Raw genomic sequence first — 21,301 nt, 5'->3', positions numbered from 1 at the left:
GCCATTTCTTACTCCAGGGGATCTTCCTGTTGTAGGGATGGAACCTGTGTCTCTTGTGTCTCCTGCATTGACAGGTGGGTTCTTTACCATGAGGGCCACCTGGGAAGCCCCTCAATCAACTCTACTCCAATGTTAATAAAAATTTAAAACTTCATACTTTAAATGGGGGAAATCAAAGATAATGATCCAGACAGAGAACATAGTATGTGTAAAAGCCTTAAGGCAGAAGCATGACCTGGCATCGTCCCAGGACTACAGCTAGCTCTAGGCCATTCAGGTATGACCTAAATCAACTACCTTATAATTATACAGTGGAAGTGATGAATAGAGTCAAGGGATTAGATCTTGTAGACAGAGTGTCTAAAGAACTATGGACAGAGGTTTGTAACATTGTACAGGAGGCGGTGACCAAAAACATCGCCAAAGAAAAAGAAATGCAAGACGGAAAAGCGGTTGTTTCAGGAGGCTTTACAAATAGCTGAGGAAAGAAGAGAAGTGAAAGACAGGGAAAAAGAGACAGATACACACAACTGAATGCAGAATTCCAGAGAATAGCAAGGAGAAATAAGAAGGCCTTCTTAAGTGAACAATGCAAAGAAGTAGAGGAAAACAATAGAATGGGAAAGACTAGTGATCTCATCAAGAAAATAGGAAATATCAAGGGAACATTTCATGCAAGGATGGGCAGATTAAGGACAGAAAAGGTAAAGACCTAACAAAAGCAGAAGAGATTAAGAAAAATGGGCAAGAATATAGAAGAACTATACAAAGAAAAGTCTTAATGACTAGGATACCCACTATAGTGTGATCACTCACCTAGAGCCAGACATCCTGGAGAGTGAAGTCAAGTGGGCCTTAGGAAGGAAGCATCACTACGAACAAAGCTAGTGGAGGTGATGGAATTCCAGCTGATGCTAAAAGATGATGCTTTTAAAGTGCTGCACTCAATATGCCAGCAAATTTGGAAAACTCAGCAGTGGCCACAAGATTAGAAAAGGTCAGTTTTCATTCCAATTCCAAGGAAGGGCAATGCCAAAGAATGTTCAAACTACTGGACGATTGCGCTTATTTCACCTGCTAGTAAGGTTATGCTTAAAATCCTTCAAGCTAGGCTTCAGCAGTAGGTGAACCAAGAAATTCCAGATGTTCAAGATGGGTTTAGAAAAGGCAGAAGAACCAGAGATCAAATTGCCAATATTTGTTGATCACAGAGAAGGCAAAGGAATTCCAGAAAAACTTCTGCTTCGTTGACTACACTGAAGTCTTTAACTGTGTGGATCACAACAAGCTGTAGAAGATTCTTAGATGGGAATACCAGACCACCTTACCTGTTTTCTGAAAAACCTGTATGTGGGTCAAGAAGCAACAGTTAGAACCTTACATGAAACAATGAACTGGTTCAAAATTGGGAAAGGAGTATAACAAAGCTGTTTATTATCACCTTACTTATTTAACATATATGCAGAGTATATCATGTGAAATGCCAAAGTTGATGCTTTCAAATTGTGGGGCTGGAGGTGACTCTTGAGAGTCCTTTGGACAGCAAAGAGATCAAACCCGTCAATCCTAAAAGAAATCAACCCTGAATATTCATTGGAAGGACTGATGCTGAAGCTCCAATACTTTGGCCACCTGATGTGAAGAGCTGATTCATTGGAAAAGGCTCTGATGCTGGGAAAGATTGAGGGCAGGAGGAGAAGGGGGCAACAGACGATAAGATGGTTAGACAGCATCACCAACTCAATGGACATGAATTTGAGCAGACTCTGGGAGACAGTGAAGGACAGGGAAGCCTGGCGTGCTGCAGTCTATGGGGCTGCAAAGAGTTGGACACAACTTAGGGACAGAGCAACAACAAAAAATTGGATCAAAGAACAGGGGATGAATTAAGTCAAAAAAGGTACTGCCTGATTTTTCAGGACTAGAGAAACGTATAAGACTATTCTAGGCTCTGGACCTGTTCTTGTACCTTATACACCCATTATCTTCATATTTAAAGCCCATGCTAAATTTTATTATTACCTTGAGTATGTTATACCAAAGTCACTATAATAAAAATGAAATGAAGATCTGGTTATGATCTTCTGTACTGCACTTTTATGCTTCAGACTCCGACTTAACTTTCTTTGGCAGGTATAGCAAAATTCATGTGCCCCAGGTAGGTTCAGAAGAAGAAGTGTGTACAGACTGCCAATCCTTATAAATGAGGCCATCGGCTAAATCATGACTTTTCTCCAAGAGGGGAGAAGAACTTCAAATCACCCCATACTTCATACAAACTCAGAAGATGTTAGTGGTTGCTGTCAGTGGCCAGTGCAGCGGAAGCTCAACCAGAGATGCCACAGTATTTCATTCTACTCTGGAGTCTGTTCTAACAATTGTCTTTCCAGGTGAGCTTCAGGTCAAACAGATAACTGAACGGCTGTCCGTTCATTCCCTAAATATGTTGAGCCCTGAGGTCTATTAGACATGGCTATTAGTATGTTCATTTTCTGTCATCTTAACATCTGAAGAGCATACATTTAAATATTTTCTTTTACATTAGTTAGAAAATAACCAGTAGTAGAAAAATGAATAAGAAAATGCCATAAAGAAAGCTTTTATATATAGGATGATAAAGTCTTACTGTATAGTACAGAGAACTATACTAAATATCCTATGATAAACCATAATGGAAAAGAATATTTTAAAAAATGCATATATATATATATATACACATATATATATACAACTGAATCACTTTGCTGTATATAATTAACACAGCACTGAGTTAACTATGAAAGTGAAAGTGTTAGTTGTTCAGTCATGTCTGACTCTTTGCAATACCATGGACTGTAGCCTGCCAGGTTCCTCTGTCCATGGAATTCTCCAGGCAAGAATACTGGACTGGGTTGCCATTCCCTTTTGCAGGGAATCTTCCCGATTCAGGGATCAGACCAAGATCTCCTGCATTTTGGGTAGATGCTTTACCGTCTGAGCCAGTAGGGAAATTAACTATACTTCAATTAAAATACATATACATATATTAAGAAAATGCCACAAAGAGAAAATTAATAAAAGGAGAAAATAAAATATCCAGTTAAGTATATGGATAGTATTTAATTGGCACAGAAATATAAACTGCATGGTCACACCATTTTAAAAAATGCACCTTATTGATAAAGTTAAAATAAATCATAGTAATTTTTTACAAAGATTTATGTAATTCCTTTGATAGGAATTTTGATAGGAAAATCTTCTCTATCATATATTAGTGGTATGTAATGTAATGTAAACTCAAAAAAAATTAGAGGGCAATTTGGAAAAATATTGGAATCCTTAAAAGTATCTATCTCTTAGCTCTGCCCACTCAGAAGATCTAGGATGAGTAACATCCTAATAGCAACAAACACACCCAGTGCCCAGATCTCAGTCACTAAACACAATTTTCCAGTTAAAAGGAATCAAGGCTCCATGGAGAAATGGTTGACTGTAGGACTGAAAAAATTGGAATTCTTAGAAGTCTGGAGCATCTTATGACATAAAAAAGAAAGAATAAACCAAAGTCATAGAAGATAGAAAAAGCCAAATACCTCACAGTATCACTTATGTGTGGAATCTAGGGGGAAAATACTGAACTCATAGAAACAGACAGTAGATTGGTGGTTGTCATGGGGATAGAAGGAAATGGATGGGGAGGTTGGTAATATGGTACAAACTGTCAGCTATACAATGGGTAAGTTCTGAGGATCTAAGCTTATTTAACTTCTATGCAGAGTACATCATGAGAAATGCTGGGCTGGAAGAAGCACAAGCTGGAATCAAGATTGCCAGGAGAAATATCAATAACCTCAGATATGCAGATGACACCACCCTTATGGCAGAAAGTGAAGAAGAACTAAAAAGCCTCTTGATGAAAGTGAAAGAGGAGAGTGAAAAAGTTGGCTTAAAGCTCAACATTCAGAAAACTAAGATCATGGAACCTGGTCCCATTACTTCATGGCAAATAGATGGGGAAACAGTGGAAACAGTGTCAGACTTTATTTTTGGGGGCTCCAAAATCTTGGCAGATGGTGATTGCAGCCATGAGATTAAAAGACGCTTACTCCTTGGAAGGAAAGTTATAACCAACCTAGATAGCATATTCAAAAGCAGAGATATTACTTTGCCAACAAATGTCCGTCTAGTCAAGGCTATGGTTTTTCCAGTGGTCATGTATGGATGTGAGAGTTAGACTGTGAAGAAAGCTGAGCGCCAAGGAATTGATGCTTTTGAACTGTGGTGTTGGAGAAGACTCTTGAGAGTCCCTTGGACTGCAAGGAGATCCAACCAGTCCATCCTAAAGGAGGTTAGTCCTGGGTTTTCATTTGAAGGACTGATGCTGAAGCTGAAACTCCAATACTTTGGCCACCTCACGTGAAAAGTTGACTCATTGGAAAGACCCTGATGCTGGGAGGGATTGGGGGCAGGAGGAGAAGGGGACGACAGAGGATGAGATGACTGGATGGCATCACTGACTTGATGGACATGAGTTTGGGTAAACACCAGGAGTTGGTGATGGACAGGGAAACCTGGCGTGCTGCGATTCATGTGGTCGCAAAGAGTCGGACACGACTGAGCCACTGAACTGAACTGAACTGAATGTATAACATGGTGACTACAGCTGATAACATTGTATCATAAAATTGAAATTTGCATAGAGAGTTACTGTTAAGCATTCTCATTGAAAAAAAAATAGGTAACTATGTCAAGTGATGGATGTGTTGATTAACTTGATCTTGGGAGTCCCTTCACAATATATATGCATGTTATTAAATGTCATTTTATAACATTGTACAATTAAATATATTAAAATTTAGCTTGTCCATTATATCTCAATAAAACTGGAAAAAAAATTGATAGGAACCAATCTGAAAGAGTTGGCCAAAACTAGAACAGAATGAGAACAAATAAAGATTGTATTGGATTATAACCCAAAGAATAAAATAAATCACTATGAATCCATACTGATAGAAACTAACTAACCAGTCAATCAATAGGGAAGAGGAACTTCTTGGGAGAACAATTCCAAACAACAGATGCAGGTACTGCCACCTTTTAGGAGGTGGAGCTTAATGTTCCTTCACTTGAGTGTTGACTGGACTTGGTGACTTGCTTTCAAAGAAAAAGAAAAATAGTAACTTTTTTAACCATTTGGTTAAAGTAGCATCACCAGGGATAAATCAGGATGATATCACACACCCTTTGATATGATACAATGAAAAGGGTACCTTGCCTTTTTGGTATTCTTCCCTTAAACTCATAACTTCAATCTGATCATGACAAAACATGAAACAAACCCTAAATAAAGGACATTCAACAAAGATCTCAAAAATACCCTTCAAAAATATTGAGGTCTTGTGAAAAAAACAAGGAAAGCCTGAGAAATTTCCATAGGCCAGAGGAGACAGAAAAGACGCGATGACTGAAGATAATATACAATCCTGGATTAGATCGCAGGAGAGAAAAGACATTAGTGGAAAAATTGGTACAATCTAAATAAAATGTTTGGTTTAATTAAAAAAAATAATACTCCACTGACCAAACAATATGTCTCCCAGGTACTTATCCTGTAAGTATACAATTCTGACGTGTATGGGTGGTTCTCAAACTTTAGCATACAGCTGAATCACCTGGAAGCTCTATGATAACCAGATTGCCGGGCTCCACTCCCAGAATCTTTTCAGTACATCTGGGATGTCGGGGAGAGACGAAGAGTTTACTAGTCCCCAGTGCCCCCACTGCCCTGACCTGGAAATCACAGACTGCGAAGACTGACACATGCAGACACTATTATTTCAAGGATGTTTACTGTCGTAATTGTCTCCTGGATGGTAACAATTTTTATGAATGTTTTCAAATCTTTGAAAAGAATTCCCAAAGGTTTCTATAATAGGGACATGTTGCTTTTGTAATAAGAGAAGATTATAATTTTAAATGAAAGAAGCAACTCTTTTTTTTACATGATATTCTTAATACCAATAGGAGATTTTTGTGTTCTGGAGGGCAGACTGATACACAGAAAATACTATTGGTGGCTGCTTTTTAAAAATCAAATATTCAACTTAATGAAGTGAGAAATTGCAAAATGTCATTTTTGCTTAAGCTTTTAAGCTCAACCTAAAAAACTGTTACTATGGTTATAAGCTTAATACCATTCAATGATCACTTCCACAGGAACTTTGATTAATATCTTTACATTCTCTTAAATACTCTGTACCATTTACAAACTTGGCTACACTGTCTTAAAATGTTTTAAACTTCATTTATAACTGTAACATAATAGATCCTGTTTTTACATATTTTAAAATAAATGTTCAACAAGCAAAACTTTCCCAGATACTTTGATATTCCATATACATCTATTAATTTATACTTTAAAATGTAGGGACTCTCGAGCTCTTTAAAACATTCTAATATTATTTACAAACTTAGCCAAAGACTTATACTTTTCAACTTAAAATTCCAAATCCAAAATCAATGACTCAGTTACATGGTTTACATTTGATTTGTAACATTAATCGTTCAGAATTTCAAAATGCCAAATCCTTTGAAATACTATAATCATTTGAAATACCAAAAAATGAAGATTATTCCTAAATTTAAAATAAATGATCGTTTCATGGGTCTAAATTACTTCTTCAGGTATGTACTGTTATGGCTTGAATTGTATCACCCCCAGAGTCGTATGTTCATCTCCTACCCTCCGTGACTCAGAATGTGACCTTTTTTGGAGCAAAGATCTTTACAGAGGTGATGAGTTAAAACAGGTGGGGGTGATCCTACAAAAGGCAGAGAAAGTGCCCTGTGAAGACTGTGTGGAGTGTCCCATAAGCTGGGGAGAGCTGATGAGCTGAGAGCTGACAACAGAAAGGAAAGCAGAATGAGGAGATGGAAACAACTTCTCACCAGGGGGAGTAAATGTGTTCACAAGGAAACACCATGAGAAGTTAATACATTTATCCTTTTCCACCACTGAAAATATATTTTTTAGTGGTCCAGTGGTTAAGATTCTGAGCTTCCACTGCAAGGGTCACAGGTTCAATTCCTGGTTGGGGAACTAGGCACAGCAAGGTCAAAAAATAAAATAAAACAAACACACACACACATTTTGGGGGCATAAATAACAGTGTTTGTCAGCGTCTACATATTCATCATCCCCGAATAACCGGGTGAGACGCTTAGTTTCTCTGTTCCTCAGTTGCCTTGTGTGTGAAATGAGGATAACAATTGCAGCAAACCCCATGCATCTTTGCCCACCCCCTTTTCATTTTGGAACTCGCCATTCCACAGGACTTCAGGATGCAAGCACCTTCAGCTCTTTGCCTGAGGGCTTTCTGTGGCCATTTAAGCCAGGGAGTTAAGGCTGTCAGGAACAACCTTCAACTAGTAACTAACGGGAGTTAGTGGCAGACACCCCAGCTAGCTCACTCCAGCTTTGACAAGTGCCCTCTGTAAGTTTCCCAGAAACACGCGCGGATGGAGCCCCAGTTACTCTGAGAGATAATCTGCTCATCAACTTGGGCATTATTGGCTTTCTTCCCTTCTTCATATCACTTCCCCATTTCCCTAAGGAGCCTGCCTAGAATCACCTCCCAAAGAAAAGACATGCATGCAAATCCTTCATTAAAGGTTTACATCTGGGAGAACCTAATTTAAGAGAGTAATATACAACCTACTAGTGAAACTGACTGATGGCACTTTTTATATCCAGTGTCTAAAATTAGCCATATATCCGCTGGAGGAAGCGTCTCCAACTTTATGGCTAGTGTATAGCCATTCCAAGGGTCAACCCTTGGGTGTTTGTTGTTTTGGGTTTCTTGTTTTACACTTAAAAAATTTATTTTTGGCTGCACTGGGTCTTACTGGCTTTGTGCGGGCTTTCTCTGGTTGCAGCGAGTGGGGGGCTACTCTTCGCTGTGGTACACTGGCTTCTCATTTTGGTGGCACCTCTCGTTGCAAAGTACAGGCTCTAGGCACACAGGCTCAGTAGTTGCCGTGCCTGAATCTAGAGCCCGTGATCAGTAGATGGGGTGCACAGGCTTACTGCTCCATGACGTGGAATCTTCACAGACCAGGGGTTGAACCTGTGTCCCTTGCATGGCAAGTGGACTCTTATCCACTGCACCACCAGAGAAGTCCCAACATGTTTGTACAGCAGTCTAATGATGCATGTTCTTCACACTTTCCAGAATTAGACTTGGTGTTGAGCATGAGAAGATGTGGATTTTGCTTGTAATTTTCCTCAGGTCTGCCATCTTAATATATGTGCCCTGCCTGTTTTGTTTCCACAAATTCACACTGTAACCGAAAATGGGGTCTGGCTGCTTGCCAATCAAAAGCCATTAAAGAGGCCAGGTTAGTGGAAAGGGAAGTTCACTTTATTTTGGATGCTAGCCACCCAGAGGGGTGGTGGTGGGTGGGCAGACACATGTCCAAAGGCCAACTCCCCCCACCACCGACAATCAGTGGGCTGGAGCTTTTATAGACTGAGGGAGGGGGCTACATGCAGAAAAAGTACAGTTAGCTCTGACAGTCATCTTGAAATTGGTCATCGGTGGTCTGATCAACGTCATCTTGATTGTTTTAAGTACACTTAATCTTCAGTTCCAGGGACAGTTTGTTTCCATTTCTTGAGCCAGTTCTCAGAATTGTGGAAGCTAATGTCATGGGTATAGTCTGGTCATCAGTTAGTTAACTTTTTCGAATGGGGGTGGGGTTTTCAGTATATACAAGACAGCTCACAGGATATGGCTCAGAATACTATCTATAGCCCTTGTGAAAGTCATTCAGCCATGTCTGATTCTTTGCAACCCCATGGACTATAGAGTCCATGGAATTCTCCAGGCCAGAATACTAGAGTGGGTAGCCTTTCCCTTCTCCAGGGGATCTTCCCAACCCAAAGATTGAACCCAGATTTCCCACATTTCAGGCCCATTCTTTACCAGCTGAGCCACAAGGGAAGCCCAAGAATACTGGAGTGGGTAGCCTATCCCTTCTCCAGGGAATCTTCCTGACCCAGGAATTGAACCGGAGTCTCCAGCATTATAGGTGGATTCTTGACCAACTGAGCTACCAGGGAAGATATCTATAGCCCTTGAGAAGGAATTAAATGTCCCTAACTTTGCTTCATGGCTAAATTATTACCATGTGGTCTCTTCTGTTTTCCTTTGTTTCTGCATGTTCTTACTTCTCATTAAACTTATTCTTTGACTAAAGTTTTTCCACATACAAAAGGCAGGTGGAGCACATGGGAGTCAAGGACCATAGGCTCCTGGTTTCAATACCAGTCAGAATCTGAAGGCAAATCTTGGCTCACGACCTCATCAGAGTAAAAGCTATAACGACAAAAGCCTAGGAGTCCACTGAGCAGCATCTCTGCCATGGAAATGTGTGGGCCAGCACAGATCTGATACGTCTCAGTCCTACTAGGATGCAAACCATTTAATAGTCACAAGTGACTTAAATGCAATGCAGTCAGCATTCCCAGAGCAGCACTCTTCCATTCCTGTCAGCTAGGTAATACAAAGGATAAGTTATTCTCCACAAAGGAGAGAAGAGAAATAGCTCCTTAAACACTTCTCTTAAAGCTCTTACCCTGACTGCCTCCATTTGAGGCAGCTGTGTTATTTGCCGACTTTGATATTGATGGTTTACATGCATAGAGTAAGAACTCAGAATTACTTTGCAAATATTTATTTCCTTTAAAAGGTAGTCTGTTGCTGTGAAATAAATAACTGGTTAATTGTATTTTGTTCATTTTTCTAGGCAGGACCACATGCCACTGAGTTTGATCTACCTAAAAAGCACAGTTGACCCTTGAACAACATGGGTTTGAACTGCGCAGTTTCACTTATATTAGGAATTTTTTCAGTAGTAATTTTAAAAAATCATTTATTTTGGCTGTGCTGGGTCTTCGTTGCTGCACACAGTCTCTAGTTGCAGTGTGGTTATTTAGTCGCTCAGTTGTGAGTAACCCTTTGGGACCCCATGGACTGTAACCCACCAGGTTTCTCTGTCCATGGGATTTCCTAGGCAAGAATACCAGAGTGGGTTGCCATTTCCTTCTCCAGGGGACCTTCCCGATCAAGGATGCCAACCTGTGTCTCCTCCTTGACAGGCAGATTCTTTACCACTGAGCCAGCTGGGAAGCCTCAGTAGCAGTGAGCAGGGGCTATTCTTCACTGTGCTGCCAGGGCTGCTCACGGCAATGGAGTCTCTTATTGTGGAGCACGGGCTCTAAGGGCACGGGCTTCAGTCGTTTCAGCTCACAGGCTCCAGAGCACGGGCTCGGTAGTTGTCCCACAGCATGTGGGATCTTCCCAGACTCCCAGGGATCACACAGGTGTCCCCTGCATTGCAGCGTAGATTCTTAACCACTGGACCACTAGGGAAGCTCAGTAAATATTTCAGTACTAGTGGATCCACGGAGAAGGCAATGGCACCCCCCTCCAGTACTCTTGCCTGGAAAATCCCATGGATGGAGGAGTCTGGTGGGCTGCAGTCCATGGGGTCGCACAGAGTCGGACACGACCGAACGACTTCACTTTCACTTTTCACTTTCATGCATTGGAGAAGGAAATGGCAACCCACTCAAGTGTTCTTGCCTGGAGAATCCCAGGGACGGGGGAGCCTGGTGGGCTGTTGTCTATGGGGTCACACAGAGTCAGACATGACTGAAGCGACTTAGCAGCAGCAGCAGCAGCAGTGAATCCAAGGTTGCTTGAATCCTAGGATGCAGAACCATGGGTACAGGGGAAAAGCATATAAATTGAGGATCAACTCTAAGTTATACTGGAATTTTCAACTGTGCACAGAGGATCAGCATCCCTAATACCGGTGTTGTTTCAGGGTCAACTATAGCCATTTAAAGATATCAAAAGCTGCAAAAATGACTGAAGAGTATGCAGTTCATTTTCCTTACAAACATTCAAGAGATTCTATACCACAACCTAAAATACTAATTAAATATCCTTATTCAAATTCTGCTGCCACTTTCAGAACTCGGATTTGGACAGCCTCAGGGGTGGAAGTGCCTCTCCATCCTCTGGCTTTTTAGAAATAACCAAAGGAAATTCAGAGACAAGTCCAGTGAATACAGGGAATAGCCCCACTGCCTAACAGAAATCAGGGGGAAAAAATAAAATAGTGATCTTTTCAATTTCCAATTTGGCTTTCTGAAAATGTCCATATTTCAAAAAAAAAATTCTTAAATATAGCAGCATCACTGAGAAGAGTCTAGCCTTTGAGAGATAAATTCGTTGTCAGTATTTTAATATGTACGGTTGGGTTTATTTTCTCATAAATAGCCCCTTGAAGACCTTTCACTCTGCTACCACCAATGGTTTTCTCCCAGTTTTTCCTACACCCATGAAAGGATTACTGGCTTTGTATAACCGTTTTAATGCCCCATGCTCTGAAAAGAGAGTGTACTTTCTGTCTTGTTTAATTATTTCTTACATAAATATTTCTGCATGGCAGTTTGTTAGGACTCAGAGGCAACCTAAAGGATGGGCCAGTCAAACAGATATTTAGGATGCAAATATATATGGAGCAACAAAAATTACCAGACATTTCGAGAAATGAAAGGAGGTTGAGAAAATAGCCATTACCCCAATTCTTCTTCCTAACAATAACAATAATAATAATAATATTGCTAATATTTGCCTTAATAATAGCAAACACCCATATGTAGCTCAATCTGTGCCAGGCATTAACTATATAAATGTCTTTTGTTTTGTTTTGTTTTATTTCATTTTATTTTATTTTTTTATCAAACTGTTTATTTTGTATTGGAGTATTGCCAATTAACAATGTTGTGATAGTTTCAGGCAGACAGCAAAGGGGCTCAGCCATACATATACTATATTAATCTCACCACAACCCCATGATGGAGGTGCTATTATTATTCCCATGTTACAGATGAGGAAACTGAGGCACAGAGAGGTTAAATAACTGGCCAGAGTTACAGAGCTAGGAGAGTTAATCTCATATGGAGAAATTGTAGGTGTTAGAACAAGTACTTCAAAAACCTCTTAGAAAGGTGCTCGAGACCCTCCCAATCCATAAGGTTATGCTCCTGAAATTTAAGATATTCATTTAACTCCTTGCTAAGCAGTGACGGCCCAGGAATGGTTAGGGTTTTGTGCTGGTATGACAGTTATACAAGCCTAGGCTCAGAACTGTGCAGGACAAGGCAGAGAGTCTGACCATAGCTGCAGGGTCCTCCTCTGACCTCCCCCCAAGAAGCTCTCAGCCTCTCCTCCAAATAACGTGAACAAATGACCCAAGGATACAAGTGTGAAGAGGTGAGTGTATTAGCGGGCTCAGAGTGTTAAATTATTAGCCTGCACGAGGAGCCTATACATCTTTGTCACAGGCTGCTCGGATGGAGTGCACTTTAATGGCACTGGGCTCCCAATGTAATTCAAAAAGAGAAAGAAAAGAAAGATGAGCAGGAGGCTCAGAGCCAAAGTGACGCAGCCTCGGGTTCTGATGATGCGATGGGACCTGTCTCCCAGGGCTGTTGCTGTGTTGTCTTATGCCACCAGGATTATTATTGATACCATGGAATCTTCTTCCTTTTCCAGTAAAATCTAAGTTTTCCACATCAAAATGATCACAGAAGTTTGGATACTTGTGGCTAAGCCATCATTAGGCAAGAGAACACAGACATGGAATTTTCTATTAAGAAGGAAGCCTGCCTTGCCTGCGCTGAGGGACTTGACTCATGGAGAGTCTATCAACAGAACTGTATAGATGCCCCAATAGAAACGTGCTATATTAGTTTGTCTGCCATCAACCACTGTTCCTTTTGATCTGTTTTTTGCATAAAGAACTCTTTCTTAAAGTTCTGTTTCTATTTAGGAAATGATCATGAATACCAGTGGACTCATTAATATACTCTATGTCATATATTTCCAAGCTCCCATCAAATGCACTACTGTTTTCTCTTCATAAGAGCCCCTGGCGGCTCAAACAGTAAAGAGTCTTCCTGCAGTGTGCAAGACCCAGGTTCGATCCCTGTGTCAGGAAGATACCCTGGAAAAGGAAATGGCAACCCACTGCAGTATTCTTGCCTGGAGAATCCCATGGACAGAGGAGCCTAACAGGCTACAGTCCATGGGGTCGCAAAGAGTCAGTTTGACTGAGCGACTTCACTTTCACTTTGTTTCACTTTTCTCTTCATTCCCAACAAGATTTACATTGATCCCTAACTAGACAAAAGTTTCATGATCCCGCCAGGGCCAACTTATTCATGGATGAGGTTACCAAATAGGTAGCATGATTTCAGGCTGTTCTGGGTAAGTATAGTCTCCAGAGACTTCTCTCACCTACTTGGAGGCAGCCCGCTAATTCATTATTAGCATTTCTTCCTTTAGTTTCACATTGTGTGATTATTAAAGGGTTTTTCCCTTCCTAAGAGGTGTGCATTTCAAACAGTTTGCAATTTACACTCCAGTGTATCAATGTGAAGATTTTTATAAGGGCAGGTGTTATAGACCAAAGTCTACAGAATATGATGGACTTGAGGTCAGTGAAGAAGCCCCTGCAACAGTCAGGGTAGGGTGTGTGTGTGGCTGTGTGTTTCTATGTGTTCAGATATATATTTTTTGAGAAATAAACAACCAAAAAACCCAATCATTTTTCCAATTTACACAAAAATTCAAGGGAAATAATTTCAGAAACACATGCTTGTAAACCAAGCATCCAAGGGACCGTCTACAAATCAGATTGTTGTTGCTGTTGTTATTTAGTCATACGTCATGTCCCACTGTTTGTGATCCTATGGATGGTAGCCCACCAGGCTCCTCTGTCCCTGGGATTTCCCAGGCAAGAATACTGGAGTGGGCTGCTGTTTCCTTTCTCCAGGGGATCTTCCCAACCTAGGGATCAAATCTGTGTCTCCTGTATTGGCAGCTCTCTGTATTGATAGCTCTCTTATTTATGCTTATTTGGCCAGAGAACTGTGATCTTTTATCTGCATGGGTCAAATAATCAGACAGCCTGGATTTTCAAGGATTATATTGAATTTCGAGTTTTAAGTCATGTCTTCTATATAATGCACTTCTATCTATAGATCTACATGTCTAGATTGTTGGTAGAATGTCCAGAAAATGTCAACCCTATACTTAGCACAATGCTTTTAGTAAGGTTATCTACTCAGGAAGGCACCCCAGCTACAGAGGTTTATTGGGTGATCCTGGAGTCAGAGAAAAAGAAACACCGTCTACTAGAATGTGATCCAACCAATCCATCCATCATTTGTGTCTTCTATGCTTCCTCTCCTAGAGAAGAGATCTATGAACCTTGCACCATGCCGTTTTTAAAAGTTAAATTCCTTCGACTTGGACCTTTATCTAGGATCATGATCCAGAAAGCCCTAAGTATCATTCCTATGCTATGGATGCTATGATTAACCTTATTTCCATCAAAAACAATCTCTCTCATTCCTGATAATTTGCAGTGGGTATACATTTCACATTCACATATGCAAGTGTGAAAAGATGTGTTTTTGTTTTTTTTTAACTGAATCTAATGTAGCTTGTAAGTACCTGTTTCCACCAGGTAGGCAAAAACTTAATCCTGTGATTTCAGTCATTCATTTCCTTCTGGATAAAAACTGTATGTTTCTGTGCCTACTGAATCAATCCAGAAATTCACTGCCTTTCTTCCTGGAGGTTACGTAAGTTTCAAGGAAGCTGACTTATTGTGAATTACGCTTCTGGGATTGATGAGGGCTGTCTGGTCCACCTGCTGCCGTGTGTCCTCTTGGCCTGTCCCTTGTCTCACCTGGTCTGGGCCATCCATTACTAACCCTGCTGCATCTATGGTGGTTATCAACACCCCTGCCTGGACCTCAGACTACATTCTGCCCAACAGGAAAGTGGTCCTTCTTGGGGGCTGGAGAATTCTCACCTGCCTTTTTCAGGCCACACTGTGGGTGTTAACATCCACGCCATGCCTCTCAGATACCTCCCTGAGCTTCCATTAGACTTGACTTGGCACTCTACTTTGATGCCTCCAGTTCCCCAGGCTACACCCTGGTAGCCCAGGCAATGTGCTTTTTCTTCTAGAACCTAGGGTTTCTATCAATGCTTATGTAAATCCATCCTCAACTGTGGATTCATTCTAAAGTGTGTGCTATGCTTAGTCACTCAGTCTTGTCCAACTCTCTGCAGCCCCGTGGACTGTAGCCCACCAGGCTGCTCTGTCCATGAGATTTCTCAGGCAAGAATACTGGAGCAGGTTGCCATTTCCTACTCCAGGGGCTCTTCCCCACCCAGGGATCTAACACTAGTCTCTTACATCTCCTGCATTGGCAGGAGGATTCTTTACCACCCGGAAACCCTACCCATTATTCCTGATCCCCTGATTCTTCCTACATTGGATGAACCTTTGTTTTTAGGGCAGGAAACTGCTCTTGGATCATTACTTATAATGCCCTACTCTGTGGTTCATGACATAAATGCTCTGCTGTGAGTCCTCGGTGGCTAACAACACTTTCGAGCTTAATAAATCTTTTTTCTCAATCAAAAATTCCAGCTCATACTGTGGAAGAACTTGCAGTAAAGACTATTATTCAGATATTTTGAAAATTTCTAATTAGGTGTTGGAATTTCAGTAATAATTTGTTTCTGGCTCTTTTGGACCTTCCCTAGTGGTGGTCCGTATGGAAGATGGTTTTGTTTTTCTTTGGGCCTACAAGTGGGCTAAACTTCCCCTTCCTCACCTCAGAGTCACCCTTTTTCTGAAGCTCATTTCTACAGTTGCCACAAAATATGCCATTTTGTCATCTTTTTTTACATGCATTACCTGCTACATGTATTAACTTGTGAGGTCACTTAATTTAAGGTTTGTAACCCTAGATGAGTAGGAAGATGATTTTTGTTGAGATTTTTGTGTTTTGGTTGTGGACCATATTTAAAGTCTTTATTGAATCTGTTACAATATTGCTTCTGTTTTGCGTTTCAGTTTTTTGGCTGCATGGCCTGTGGGATCTTAGCTCTGGGACCAGGGATACAACCCCTACCCGCTGCATTGGAAGGCGAAGTCATAACCACTGGACTGCCAGTGAAGTCCCTAAAGATATGATTTTATGATTTTTTTTCAAAGGGGGACTATTCATTAATAAAGATTCTCAAAGAAGAGGGAGAAAACCTGGGATTTACAGAGGCAGGTAAAGTAAACAAGAGCCATAAGGAAGGATTGACGGTGAGTCTTACAGGACTGGAAAAGACGGTGGAGGCCTTCCTTTTTTTGGAATATGAGTGAGCAGACTGGTCCTTTTACTTTGTCATTCCCTAGAACATAAAGGGGCTGAGGATTAAAGTTCAATATTATCGGCCTCTCCTTGTGTTCAGGAAGAATATCATTGTTCATTTTATCAGATTACTCAGAAGGACACAGAAAAAAAAAGACATATTTTATAATCTCTTGGCTAAAACAAATGTAAACACAAGCTCTTTGATATAAATGAACCATCATACATTAGCTTTATTAACCATGGTAAATAAAATTCCTTTTCTATGAACTCTCTATAGCCACTCAGATTTTGTCTTGAAAGACTGAGGGCTTCCCTCGTGGCTCACATGGCAAAGAATCCACCTGCAATGCAGGAGACCCCAGTTGGATCCCTGGGTCAGGAAGATCCCCTGGAGAAGGGAATGGCTACCCACTCCAGTACTCTTGCCTGAAGAATTCCACAGACAGAGGAGCCAGGCAGGTTACCTTAGGAAGTGAAAGTGAAAGCCGCTCAGTCATGTCCAACTCTTCATGACCCCGTGGACTATACAGTCCATGGAATTCTCCAGAATATTGGAGTGGGTAGCCCTTCCCTTCTCCAAGGGATCTTCCCAACCCAGGGATCGAACCCAGGTCTCCTGTATTACAGGCAGATTCTTTACCAACTGAGCTATCAGGGAAGCCCTACCTTAGGACAAAACCTACCTTAGGACAAAACCACAATCTTCTTCTTTAACAGAAACACATCCTACACATTTTCAACACAAAGTTGTGCCTCCTGCCACAGTTACTCTTGGTAGAGTTTCATGCACATGTATTATTTAACCACAATGACTTCTGTTTCACAAAGAAAACTGGGAGGCAAATAACTCTGAACTGTCTGTCACACACCAATACTTTTCAGCAAACTGAGCTCATGAATACACATCTATAATCTTACACACACCCATAGTACAACTTCTCAAAGTGGTAAAAATGAACATATTCACAGACAGACTCAAATATATAGTTTCTCTACACCATATAACATAAGAAGATAAAAGTATAGAAACTTAAAATGATGCTTATAAATTAATGCTTCAGTATTCCATCTTACTTTGAAGTGATCTATGTATTTAATTAATAACTATCAACTCAATTGAGCGTAAATCTAAGGTTTTAAGTTCCCCAAAGATCTTCCTGTCCACATATTATAAAATACCATTACAAGTTGAAATGCAACTTGTCATTATAATGCCTTTATTTGGTTAAACACAAATTTATGTTTTTCAGAATTATAAACATTCACAATCTTAACCACTAGTAATGCTAGCTTAATCAACCCATAAACCTGTCTGTCTGCACAGAACATTCCTAAGTAGAATAAGAATCTATGTATATATTATGCTTAATCCTAATAAATGAGAGAAGAGCTGTTTTTATTAAACCTAAAGTATTAAACTGTTCTTATTTGCCAAAACTGTATCCAAATTACATATACTTGAATTCCTAAAACATATTCAAGTTGGTTCCTGTAAAGATATTTTTAAATCAAGTACATTGAAAGTATTTGAAACTCAATTTCCTTAACTTCTGGGAATTTAAGGAATATTCAATCTATACAATGCTAATTTAGCATTAAGCCATCAGATTGCACTCCTTTAGGAAATCTTATAACCTAATTTAGAAATACCATCTTGAGGTAGAGAAATATTACACAAACAATGAGAGGTAAAAGCCTTTCTGAATTGCAGATGCATAATCTTGCAGGCATAGAAATACCTAATAGCTTCAATTCTGAAATTTCAGCCATGAGTCAAGCGTAAACACATAATTACAAAACTCATTGATCCATATCAAAGAGTCGTTCTCCTCACAGTGGGTATGAATTTTTAATTTATCTGAGCTCAATATGGACAGGTAGACAAACAGAAAAGACTAACAAACTGGTTTATCTGCTGTTTCTCACCCAAGTGAAAGGTCTTTATAAACCATTCATTCATTTACAGAAATCACTGAATGGTCATGAAACCTGAAGAAGCCAAAACCAGAAATCAAGTGACTACTCAGAAGGAATCAAAGTCAAATCCCTGCCAGTGGATAAGCGCACAAAGCACAGACACTGCTGGGGATCCCAGGTGGGAACGGAGCCCAGAGGTCTCCATGAGACCTCTCGGCTTGGGTGGAATAAACGGGGATTTGAAAGCAAGGTAGAAGGCTGTTCAAGATATTACACCAGAACTGTGAAAGGCAAATGTACTATAAAATGAAGTGGGTGATTTTACTCAGGCTATTGCAATGGGGAGAATATTCATGAATGAGGAACACTGAAAAGGAGATGGAGGAAATCTGAAATCTTTAGAGGCAATACTTGAGGGAGGGAGTCAGGAAGAAGGATGCACAGTAAGTCTCATCGGATTCCCAAGGGAAGACAGACCTATCTCGCATATGTGAGGGCATTGTGGTCCTCCTTGGTGAGCCATTTTCCAAAACATAAACAACCGGGCAGGCTTTTTCCTCTTCTTTTTTTTTTTTCACAATTTGACTTAATTTTATTTATTTTATTTTTAATTAATTTTTATTGGAGCATAGTTGCTTTACAATGTTAAGTTGGGTTCTACTGTGCAGCAAAGCGAATGGGCAGAACCCTGTCAAACCCAAGGATTCAGCTAAAGGTAAGCAAAGTCACCTCCCACCTTCTAGTAGATCTTACCTGGTGTCGGGGCTTAGAGCCTGGGCTACATATGAAAAAGTGGAGCTGTTTAATTTGGAAAAGTACCTCTCAAATTAAAATCTCTTATCCTTTAAGTTCCTTAAAGTCAGCAATTTATATAGTCATGTCCCTTTTTGACCTATGACATTTGATATTCCATTTCTCTCAGCATCTCTCTCCTAGCCAGCAAAATGTGAAGGTTGCAGATGGGCACAATGACATTCATTGTATGTTTGTCCATAAAAGGCAAAAGACCAGGAACAACGTAAATGCATGTCATTGGGGTATTAACATATCAAATTCTTTATATTCACACAATGAGATACAATATGGCAGGTTAAATATATTAATTTCACTTACACACAGGATCACAAATAGGTCTTAAACTGACAATGTTAAGTAAAGAAAAGTAGAAAGTGATTTCAACAATCTATCACTATTTATGAACATGTAACTCACAATACGGAAACAACATTACGTCGTAAATGTCTATATGTGTGTCGGATACGACTGAGCGACTTCACTTGCACTTTTCACTTTCATGCATTGGAGAAGGAAATGGCAACCCACTCCAGTGTTCTTGCCTGGAGAATCCCAGGGACGGGGGACCCTGGTGGCTGCCGTCTATGGGGTCACACAGAGTCGGACACGACTGAAGTGACTTAGCATAGCATAGCATGGTTCACCATGGAGGACCATGATGCCCTCACATATGTGAGATGAGACTATCCTCCCTTGGGAATCCTGTGAGACTTATTGTGCATCCTTCTTCCTGACTCCCTCCTTTACTTGCCCCTATAAGATTTCATATTTCCTTCATCTTTATACATACATATATATATATATGGCCACTTTAAAAATGGATGAGAGCTGGGCTAGTCAATTCCTAGCCACTAGTCATATGTGGCTATTGAGCAGCTAATCCTAAGTGGGATGTGTGGTAAGTGAAACTACCCACCGATTTTCAAGTCTTAGTACAAAAAAATGAAGTCAAAATAGTTTATTAATACTCAGAAAATAGCAAAATTCTGTAAAGCAATTATCCTTCATGAAAAAATAAATTATTTAAAAATAATTTATTAATACTTTTTTGATGTTGATTACCTGCTGAATGATAGCTTAAGCATATTGGGTAATTTAAAATATATTTATACAGAGCAAAGTAAGCCAGAAAGAAAAACACCAATACAGTATACTAACGCATATATATGGAATTTAGAAAGATGGTAACAATAACCCTGTATATGAGACAGCAAAAGAGACACTGATGTATAGAACAGTCTTTTGGACTTTGTGGGAGAGGGAGAGGGTGGGATGATTTGGGAGAATGGCATTGAAATATGTATAATATCATATACAAAACAAGTCCAGGTTCGATGCATGATACTGGATGCTTGGGGCTGGTGCACTGGGACGACCCAGAGGGATGGTATGGGGAGGGAGGAGGGTTCAGGATGGGGAACACATGTATACCTGTGGCGGATTCATTTCGATATATGGCAAAACCAATACAATATTGTAAAGTTAAAAAATAAAATTTAAAAAAATGATTATAGCAGTAAAAAAAATAAAATAAAATATGAAATATATTTCTAAAATAAATTCCACTGTTTCTTTTATTTTTTTAAAATATGGCTACTAAACATTTAAATTTACATATATGGCTCCTATTATATTTATTATGGACAGTGCTGGGCTACAGGTTTACATCTCAAATCCAGCCCACTGGTTACCCTTAGCAGAAGGGGGAGGAAGTAGCAGTTAGAATGATATTTAACAAATTGTTTACTTTAGTAAGATTTAATTGTATTAAAGAAAAATAGGAGCAAATACAAGGGAAAAGGTTGACAGTTTCCAATTTTGAAGTATGAGGGAAGAGATGATTGTTATATTATGTCATATCTCTTTAAGTTCTCAGAAAAAATAAATTATTGGACTAAACATCTTAAAACTCTTATATAGCTCTCACTCCCATATTTGAACAGATAAAATGAACTCTGGAGTTCGTTAAAAAAAAAAACAAAACTAGCTACATAGCCTTGGGATAGTTGCCTAATTTTTCTGGACTTCATTTATTTTCTATTATATGAGTGGTTGAGGAGAATCTTCCAAAATCTCTCTAGCTTTCAAAGAAATCTGATATATATTTTTTCCTTTTGTGTCATTTCAGGATCTAGTATGGCAAAGGCATAGCAAATTATTGTGAAAAAGCTTGTATTTATCAAAACAATTATTTATAGCAGTGGCCATGACATTGATGTACCAAACTGCATATAACTAGCCTGATGAGTTTGTTTTAGATACTTGGTATAATTTTCATTCATTCTCTCTCTTTTTTTTTTGACT

Source organism: Bubalus bubalis, chromosome 1 (assembly GCF_019923935.1).
Source record: "Bubalus bubalis isolate 160015118507 breed Murrah chromosome 1, NDDB_SH_1, whole genome shotgun sequence".
NCBI classification, from domain to species: domain Eukaryota; kingdom Metazoa; phylum Chordata; class Mammalia; order Artiodactyla; family Bovidae; genus Bubalus; species Bubalus bubalis.
This window is presented reverse-complemented; position numbering follows the sequence as displayed.